Source organism: Choloepus didactylus, chromosome 18 (assembly GCF_015220235.1).
Source record: "Choloepus didactylus isolate mChoDid1 chromosome 18, mChoDid1.pri, whole genome shotgun sequence".
Taxonomy (NCBI): Eukaryota; Metazoa; Chordata; class Mammalia; order Pilosa; family Megalonychidae; genus Choloepus; species Choloepus didactylus.
Genome location: NC_051324.1, coordinates 37797237 through 37806969, shown reverse-complemented (window position 1 = coordinate 37806969; position 9733 = coordinate 37797237).

Genomic DNA, 9733 nt, shown 5'->3' with positions numbered 1-9733 from the left:
TATATTTATCAGCAAAACAAATACTGATTGACCAATATAATTTAGAGCTCTTCAGGAGTTTATGATCTAATTTGGGCAACAGGAAATATGCATAAAGATATGATAAATAGGAAAGCAGAAGGGAGAAAAGGAGAACCTATGTACAATGCCTTTTGGAACGTGGCAGACAGGTAAGGCTTCATGGAGAAGATGGGGCTTGAGCTAGATGTCGGACTTAGACAAGGAAGGAGAGAACAAGCCAGGCATGGAGGATGGCAGGGAGAGAGGCATAGAACCAGGAATGTGTATGTTATGTTGGAGGAAAAAAATGAATAGGTTACTTTGGCTGGAATGAAAAGTTTGCAAAGAGAAGTGATGTACGAAAAGGCACAGAGATAAAGAGAGTAGGTGGTATAGAACCTTGGCTAAAACTTGAGACTTTGTTCTGTGGGTAGTGGGGAGCTCTGTACTGAAAACTTTAGGGCAGAGGAGGGATGGGGTGGAGAGAGGTGGTGTTAGATTAAGGCATTAGAGAGGATGAGATGATTCAAGGCAGAACCAGAATGTGGGGAGGACAAGGAAGTGACAGAGGTGACAAATTTCTGAAGGACAAATGCATAAGACTTTGTGACTGACTAGAAGTGGGATAAGAGGAAGAGAAAAGCATCCAGGATGACGCTCTGATTTCCAACTTGGGTTACTGAGAGAATGATCACATCCACAGCAGAATTTTTTCCCCCGTTTCTCAACAAGTTTCCTCTCCATTTTCTTGTTTCTGGTTGTCCCTCAGAACTAAGGAAAACAGCCTTTGGGGTAGCTCTCTCACCCCAGCCTACCTTACACTAATGGCAACAGCATAGGATCCTAATCCCCTGTTTGTGTCAAGAGAACCCAAGGTGTTGAAAAAGGGGTAGTATTGGGGAAAAAATAAAATCAATGCAAACTAGAGTCTATGGTTTACACTAACATTGTAATATGCTTTCATTAAATGTAACAAAGGCAATATACTAAAACCAAATGCCTATAAGAGGGGGATATAAGGGAGGGGTATGGGATTCTTGGTGGTGGTATTGTTGTCTGACCTTATTACTGTATTTTATTTCATATCATTTTTATTTTTTTTCTTTTATGTTTTTAATTATTCTTTTAAAAAAATTTTTGGAGTGGTGAATATGTTCAAGTGCTGATTGTGGTGGTGAATGCACAACTATATAACTATACTGTGAACAACTGATTGTACACCATGGATGATTGTATGGTATGTGACTATATCTCTATAAAATTGCAGGGGAAGAAAATAAACAGAGGGATATAAGTGCTGGAGAAAATGTGGAGAGAGATACACTGTTGGAGTGGAAGTAGAATGGTGCAGCCCATCTGGAGGGCAGTGTGGTGGTTCCACAAGAAGCTAAGTATGTGGGTGCCATAAGGTCCTGCAACATCATTATTGGGTATATACTTGGAAGAACTGAGAGCAGAGACACGAATGGACATTTGCACACTGCTGTTTATGGGGGCAGTATATTCACAATTTGCAATGGATGGAGGTGGCCTAAGGGTACATTGAACGATGAACAGAATGGTGAACGGTGGTTTATGCATACACTAGAAGACTGAGTGGCTGCAAGAAGGAATGAAGTTGTGAGACATGCAAATAGGTGAATGGATCTTGAGGACAGCATTTTGAGTGAAATATGCCAGAAACAAAAAGACAAACATTATAACACTTCACTAATATGGACTAACTATAATGTGTAAACTCTGAGAATTGAATCTTAGAGCACAGGTTATCAGGGGAATGCTTATTGTAAAGCTCTCTAGATTGTGAACTCTTACAGCAGTCACATCTATTCCTGAGTTGTAATGGTTATCTCTAAATTCTGAGATGCTGGGCTCTTTGTTTGTGTATTACCTGGTCAGTCTCTGGAACTTTGAGTATTGGTGTGACACTGAAACTCAGAGCTAGAGTTTGGCAGCTATGAATGTCAGTATTGCCTCATACAGCAACTGTTTAAAAAAAAGCTGAAACAGAGTTCAGACTTCAGTTAGATATGAATGAAGTGGATCTGGTTAGGACTAGGGCAAATCGGGCCAAAGGGTAAAGGACAATATTGACTGTGCTTTAAAACTTAACTTCTGTGTGAGACCAAGGGAAGAGATGTTTATTTGGTGCAGGATCTATATTTTCTGTAGCACACTAAATAGTTAAACTTTTACAGTAAGTTTATTCAAACACCATAATTACATGGAAATTTGAATAGGAAGTGAGATCTGGTAGGTTTATACATGGAAATTTGAATAGGAAGTGAGATCTGGTGGATTTATACAGGTCAATGAGAAATCCTGATACATTCCAAAGTAATTTGTAGGCCCCCCCTAAGAAACTGGGGGGAAATGTGGAAATATTAAACTTCCCCACCTGGGGAATTACTGATATTCTCACAAGCATTGAGGACTACCAATTAGGTAAGCCGAGCCCTTGAACTTGGGGCTTGCCCTTATGAAGCTTGTTTCTGCAAAGGAGAAGCTAAGCCTCCTTATAATTATGCCTAGGAGTCTCCTCCAAAGAACCTCTTTTGTTGCTCAGATGTGGCCCTCTCTCTCTAAGCCCACTCAGCAGGTAAACTCACTGCCCTCCCCCTTATGTGGGTGGGGTGTAAATCTCCCTGGCAATGTGGAATGTGACTCCTGGGATGAGCCTGGACCCATTATCATGAGATTGAGAAAGTCTTCTTGACCAAAAGGGGGAAGAGAAATGAAACACAATAAAAATTTCAGTGGTGAGAGATTTCAAATGGAGTCAAGAGTTCATTCTGGAGGGCATTCTTCTGCTCTATATAGTTATCCCTTTTTAGTTTTTAGTGTATTGGAATAGCTAAAAGGAAATACCTGAAACTCTGGAACTACAACCCAGTAGCCTTGATTCTTGAAGATGATTGTATAACCATGTAGCTTACATGGTATGATTGTGTGATTGTGAAAACCTTGTGGCTCACACTCCCTTTATCCAGTGTATGAACAGATGAGCAGAAAATGGGAACAAAAATTAAATGAATGTTGGGGGGATGGGGGGATGGGATATTTTGGGTGTTCTTCTTTAATGTATTTTTATTCTTATGTTTGTTATTTTTTGGAGTAAGGAAAATGTTCATAAATCGATTTTGGTGATGAATGCACAATTATATGAGGGTATTGTGAACAACTGATTGTACACTGTGGATGATTGTAGGGTTTGTGAATATATCTCAATAAAACTGAATTGGAGAAAAAGAAAGAGACCCAAGGATATGATTTGTAAAAGATTGTACAATGGACAGAAGCAGGCATGTGCTAAAACCTACTAGATCTGATGATTCATAGCAGAATCCTAAACATCACAGGCCAAGGGGACTACTGCAATTATTTAGTGGACCCATTTCTCTTTACATATAAAGAAACAGAGGCCTCCAAATGAAGAGTGACTTGCCTGAGGTCAGTGGCCAGTGAGCAGCAGGCTAGGACTGGAACCCGGTTTGCTGAGTCTTAATCCGGAGCTCCTTGCATTTCCACTTGTTACTTGAAGTTATATCTGTGTGTACATGTGTTCATGTGCACATAAGTGCTTGCTTGTGAAGCAGGAAGCATTTTATTGGAATAATATCTTCTCTATGGATTCACAACACATACCTCATCAGCAACTCCTCTCTTGATAATATCTCAAGATTGTTTTATATAAAATTCTGTGTTTACTTATAAGGATAGCTGGCTTATTTCCCTGCCTCTCCCCCTGGTCATCTCTGGGTTTACTTGGGTCAAATTGTCTTGGCTGAGCTCTGAGACCTGTCCCCTTTTCTAGCCCTGCCCATACTTTACCCTGCCAAGACAGGAAACAGACATGACAACTTTTTTGCGTGAAGCAAGTTTATCAAAACTTATAATTTGTATGCTAATTGGGAAGAGAGAGGATTGGGAGTAAGAAAAGGAAAAAATAAGAAGCACAAGGTGCCCAGTGAATAGTTGAGGGAGAGAAGGCAAGAAGAAGGAAGGAGAGCTGGATACTGATGGGAAATGGGAGAATGGCCCTGGCCAAAGAAAAGGATTTTCATTTAGTGAAGATAGGGGAGGTACAGCATGCTGCCCACCTCACCAGGGTGGTTCCTGGGGAAGGCCCTGAACAAGACACAGACGTTCTGATACCAACATGCTGAGGCTAACTGGAGAACACTCATCAACACTAGGTTTGCCACTCAGAACCCTTATGTCCTTTCCATCTCAAGCAGCCAAACAACTGATGAATCCTCTAGCTAAAAAACTTAGAGAAAACAACCAAGCCTCCTCCTATCTGCTGAAGGAGACACACAAACCATACCAGACATTTATTTCTCTTTCAAATATCCTTCCTCCCTCTGAAGGGGACTGCCTGGCAATGTTCTCACCCGACAAAGGGCCTGTGCTGCTCAAGGAAGCCATTCAGAGAAGCTTTGACATTTTCAGGGATGGCTTTCACCCGAATGCCCTGTTCCTCCCTTTTCTAGGGTAGAACAGGGAGATCAGTCCTGAGGGGAGTAAAGCTGACACATGGAGCCATCTCTAGACAAGAAGACTAATTGTTTGGGGTTCTGGACAATGAACAAGAGGAAATGAGTTTTAGCCAGGAAAGAAAAGAATAACCTGCCCAGTTGTGTGTGTTTGGACAAGCCAGTGGGAGATGGGTGAAAACAAACAGCCAAGGAAGGGACTGGCCAGGCTTCCAAAGAAGATGGCACCTGAAATGGTGGGAAAGGCTGGGAGAGTATGATCATCTCATACAAAGTATTCACTCTGTCACTGACCATGGTGTCCCTTTGAGAAACCAAAGTTGTATATGTAGCATGTAGCATTCTACTTCTGGAAGGAGCTAGAGGAGGGCTAATCATGAGGCCAGCCTCATTTATGAACTGTGAATTCCTGGAAAGTGTGTGGTGTGTGTGTCCTCCACATGCAAGTGATGGACCTTATCTACACTGAGCACTCCTTGTTGCTGCTGCTTTTGCTAAAATATCTTGGAAGCTGTGTGCTAACATATAAGAAACTGTTTTCTTCTGGACTTTCTACCTTTCAGTCTCCATTTCTCAGGCCAATTTGTCATCCCCTAATGAAGAGACATCTAACTGTGCTAAATACATCTGACTGGACTGAGATAAGCCCATGGAAAGATGTCATCACATGCTAGCCCAGCTCTGAAAATACAAATAAGCCACAGGACACTGACATGTCCTCTGTGACTGCCTCCAGCATGCTTCACACCAAGATCAAAGGAAGGACCACACCAGCACGCATCCCTGCCCATCACAAAACAGTCAAACCAAGGACATATCACATCCTGTCATAACATGAAGACCCGGGGACAGCGAGCCTTGCATTTTGCGGTTATCCTGACTCCAGTAGCTCATTGGGAATTGCACCTAGGATGGCAGAGTTATCTCATCAGGTCTCTAGAAGGAAGTTCCATCTTGAAATCATTTGGAGCCAAGCAGATGAAGATCCATCTAAAGATGCAGCTTCACGTACTTATAGAGCATGAAACCCAGATGTAATCACCTTGAGAAGCATGCTCCAAAGTTCATGGAACAGTCAGACAAAGAAAAACAAATGCTTGGTTATGGAGCTGAATGGTATTTCAAAGAAAACAAGAAGAGCCTGAAGTCCCGTAGGCTCTGAAGTCTCCTTTCCTGGACAGCTGCCTTCCTCTGCGATACCCAGCTCAGTTGCCTGGATTCATCACAAGAGAAGCAGCTTTTAGTTAGACTTCATCAGCTGGAGAAAAGGGATATCACTTTTTGGAAGGTAAACCAAGGGGTTTACTTTTTGGTTGATGATTTCTGACATTCCCTCAGAGTATTTTCTACTCAATTTATTAACTTATACAGAGGCTAATATTTTAAACTATCTGTGAAATGCATTTTCATGAAATTCTCTTTTCTTTAAATCTTCCTGTTTTCTTCCCATGTGGATGGATCTAATGAATCTGAATGTTTCACAGCCATTGAGGTAGGAATGGGTTTTAAATCAATAATTTTAAAGAAATTCTGTTTTTTAATGGGTCACCCTATAGGACCCGTAAGTCTTAAAATCATAGCAATCACCTAAACCATTTATTTTACAACTAGAAAATCTGAGACACTTGAAGGTGAGGTGACTTGCCCAAAGCCATAGCTTAGGGTTTATCAGCAGAGGCAGGGAGTGGAACTCACCATCCTGAAAACAAGTCCAGGGCTCTTTCTACCTCTCTGGTGGCCAAAAAAGTCAGTATTTTGAACTTTTTGGGGGAGAAATAAATATTTTTAAATCACTTTAAAACCACAGTGTATTGGATGAAAGATAAGGGAAGAATCAGAAGGTAGTGAACGTATGAATGGGGAAGAGGGATCATTTAATTGTTCCTAATTTCAAGAGCTATTCACTAGGCTTGGGAGAAACCAGTGTGCTCTGGGCTTGGAATTCTACCTTCCTTGACTAGAGCGAGACTGCGTATTTAATCTGAGGAATGGGAAGAAGGGGATTTGTTTCACCCAGAGTCACTGATATTGCATCAACAACCTATCCCTGCCATTCTGCAGTTTCCTCGTGCATCTGCCCAGAGTCACTGGGTGTTTCCTGCTGAACTTGAGTGTCTCCTCCAAGCCACATCAGCCCCTCAAAATCTTTCCTTCTGGGCCTTTCCCAGAAATAGACTCTAGTCAGAAGGTATAAAAGACCTGCTTCTCCAAGCAGAGCAACCCATCTGGCTGCTACAGGAGGCCACAGCACCTGGCAGGTAAGATACAGTAACTTTTGTCTTTCCTGGTTTCTGCAAAATTGATGATGAAATTTCCGAAAAGCTTCTCAGAAATCTCAGTACTGGATCTGGACTTGTCTTCATTGGGCATTTTCTGGTGCCAGATTTGGCTGCCACCATGGTAGGTTCATCCCTGTTTGGTGTAAGACAGAATATGATTCAAATCATTATGGGGCATACTGTGTGATGGTAGCACAATACTGTAAGTGTAAGTAATAAAGCTGAGTGTGAGTATAGCTGAAAGAGGAAGAGTAAGGGTACGTATGTCACCAGAAGGAAAGCTAGAGGATAAAAACTGGGACTGTATAACCTAGCGAAACTTAGAGTGGATGATGATGGTGATTAATTGTACAAATATAAGAAAGTTCTTAAAAGAACTAAAACAAATGTACGTCTCTATTACACGGTGTTAATAATAGGGTGGTTTATAGGAGAAAATACAATTAATGCAAAGTAAGGGCTATAGTTAATAGTAACATTGTAATATTCTTTCATTAATTGTAACAAAGGCACTATACCAAACTAAATGTCAATAATAGGGAGATATAAAGGGTACGGGATTTTTGTTTGTTTGTTTCAAAAGAAATGAAAATGTTCTCATATTGACTGTGGTGGTGAATGCTTAACTATGTGATTATACCGAGAGTCACTGATTGTACACTTAGGATGGATTGTATGATATGGGAATAAAACTGTTTAAATAAAGAAAAAATCACTGTGGGGCAAGAAGGCTTTTCTGCACCTGAAAACTGAGTCACAGCATCATGGAGTCTTAGGACTGGAAGGCACCATAGACGGCTCTTATCCAGTGTTTAGAAACTGAGGCCTAGGGAAGAGATACCACAAGCTCTAGGGTCACAAAGGAAGTCGGGGGAACTCTGACTGGGTTTCGTCACACGACCTCTCCACTAGGGTGGAACTTTTGTGTGGTAAGGGTTTCACTAAGCCAGGCCAGTACTCTCATTTCCAAGGTCTCCTGCATGCTCTCTGCAGCAGATCCGAACATCTAGTTAGCCCTGAATGTCTCCAGTGGTCTTAAAATGCCCTGTGAACACCAGCCCTCAGTGGGTAAATGAACTGCAGCGGTATTGGATGGGCTTCATTTGCGGAGAGTCGTATTGTTTTTTTATATCCCAAACCCTGCGGCTAGGGTGGAAGTTCGTTTCTGCTACGGTGGGCTTATTAAGAGCCACCTCCTCTCCAGTCTCTTCTTGATCCTGGAGCTGCTCAAAAGATCAAACAGAGTGTTCTTGGTGGTGACAGGGTGTTTGTTGGCTTTTCTATTTGCTCATCCTATCATTCTCAGCCACGCTCTCCGGCCGTGGAAAAGAATCCCGCTGGCTCTTTCCCCCTCTGGCCTTCCTCCAGCCTCCCTGGTGAATCTCAGGCAGGACCTGGAAGGCTTCAGCAGTCAACATGGTCCACAGACCAGCAGCATCAGCATGACCTGGGAGCATGTTGGAAATGCAGAGTCTTGGGCTCACTGCAGACTTACTGAGTCAGAACCTGCATTTAACAAGATCCCTGGGTAGTTAGCAGGTACAGTAGAGGGTGAGAAGCCTGCTAAGAGACCATCACCACCTCTCCCTCTGCCGACTTCCAGCTGCTGTATGTCTCTACACTAGGAGTTCTATTCACTCGGCATGTGCTCAACATCTATTATGTACTGGCACTGTGCTCAAGTGTCAGAAAAATGGAAACAAATGAGACACAGACCTCAGGGTCTGATAGGGGAAACAGACATGAAAGCAGGAATACATGATATGAACATAGTACTGTGAGAAGACAGAGAAAGGACTGACCTAACTTTCCCTGGGGACATCTGGTAAACTTCACAGAGAAGGTAGCTTTTGGCCTGGGTTTTGAAGGATGAATAGGAGTTTTATCAAGTAGAGAAGGCATTCCAGGCATAGGGAAGAACATGAGTAGGGGCATGGGATTGTGGAACAGCCTGGCAGGGCCAGAAGCTGTAGTTCTGTCACTAGATAGCACTTCCTGCCCTAGGGAAAGCTCTAGGCTTTGGGAAATGATTTCTGCACTGACCATTATGATAAGAGTGTAGGTAAATATCCAAACATCACAGAAACCTCTTGCCCTCTAACACTCTGTGCCCATGTCCTCTGCCTTTTGCCTGCTTGGCTCTGGCTGCTGACGGTGACCCTCCAGGATTTCTTGAACACCCTTTTCCAGTGGCATGTCCATATATTTGCCTGGCTCTACTTTCTGTCCTGCACCTTTCCTTCACACTGCTCAGGAAAGTCAGCCAAGACATAGAAAATAATTTAGCTTTAGCTTTGAGGTTCGCCACTTACTCCACTTCTCAGTGAGAAAAACGTGAAGGTGTTCCCAAGGGAGAGGAGAGGAGAAATGAGTAGCTAAGCTTTGATTCCTGTTCACATTTTTTAACTTTCATGTCATTGACTGCGATTTGTTTTTTCTTGTCTGTCTCAGATGATGTGTTTTCCTCACAGACTAACCTTTCACCTTTTATCTTTATTACGAATACATTGGTCATCCAAAGAATAACATAATGAATAAATACTATAAATACTGTGTGCCCACCAGCCCTCTTTAAAAATCAGTGTTACATTTTACTCCAAAATCATCATCCTTGTTTGCCTGAAAGGGCAGGTTCAGCAGACCCTGCAATGTGTCTCCTGGGGAGCAGAGGGAGGGGTCACAGAATGATCTTTTTCTATTGGGACCATAAAGGTGTTGGACAGGCCTCAACGAAGGGCTGAGCTATTTTAGATTTCCTCTTAGGAAAAAGAATACCATAGAGCGTTTTAACCAGAGAGGTATTTATTTATACCAGGTCTTTTTCTCTACAGTCAGCCTTCAAAAGTACATTCAACAAGATAAAAAATTATTAGGGAGATCACAAAATCATAGGGGGGTGTGGATTTGGGGTTGTGAAGGAGGGCCCAAATGACCTGGTCCTGATACAGAGTTCTCTTC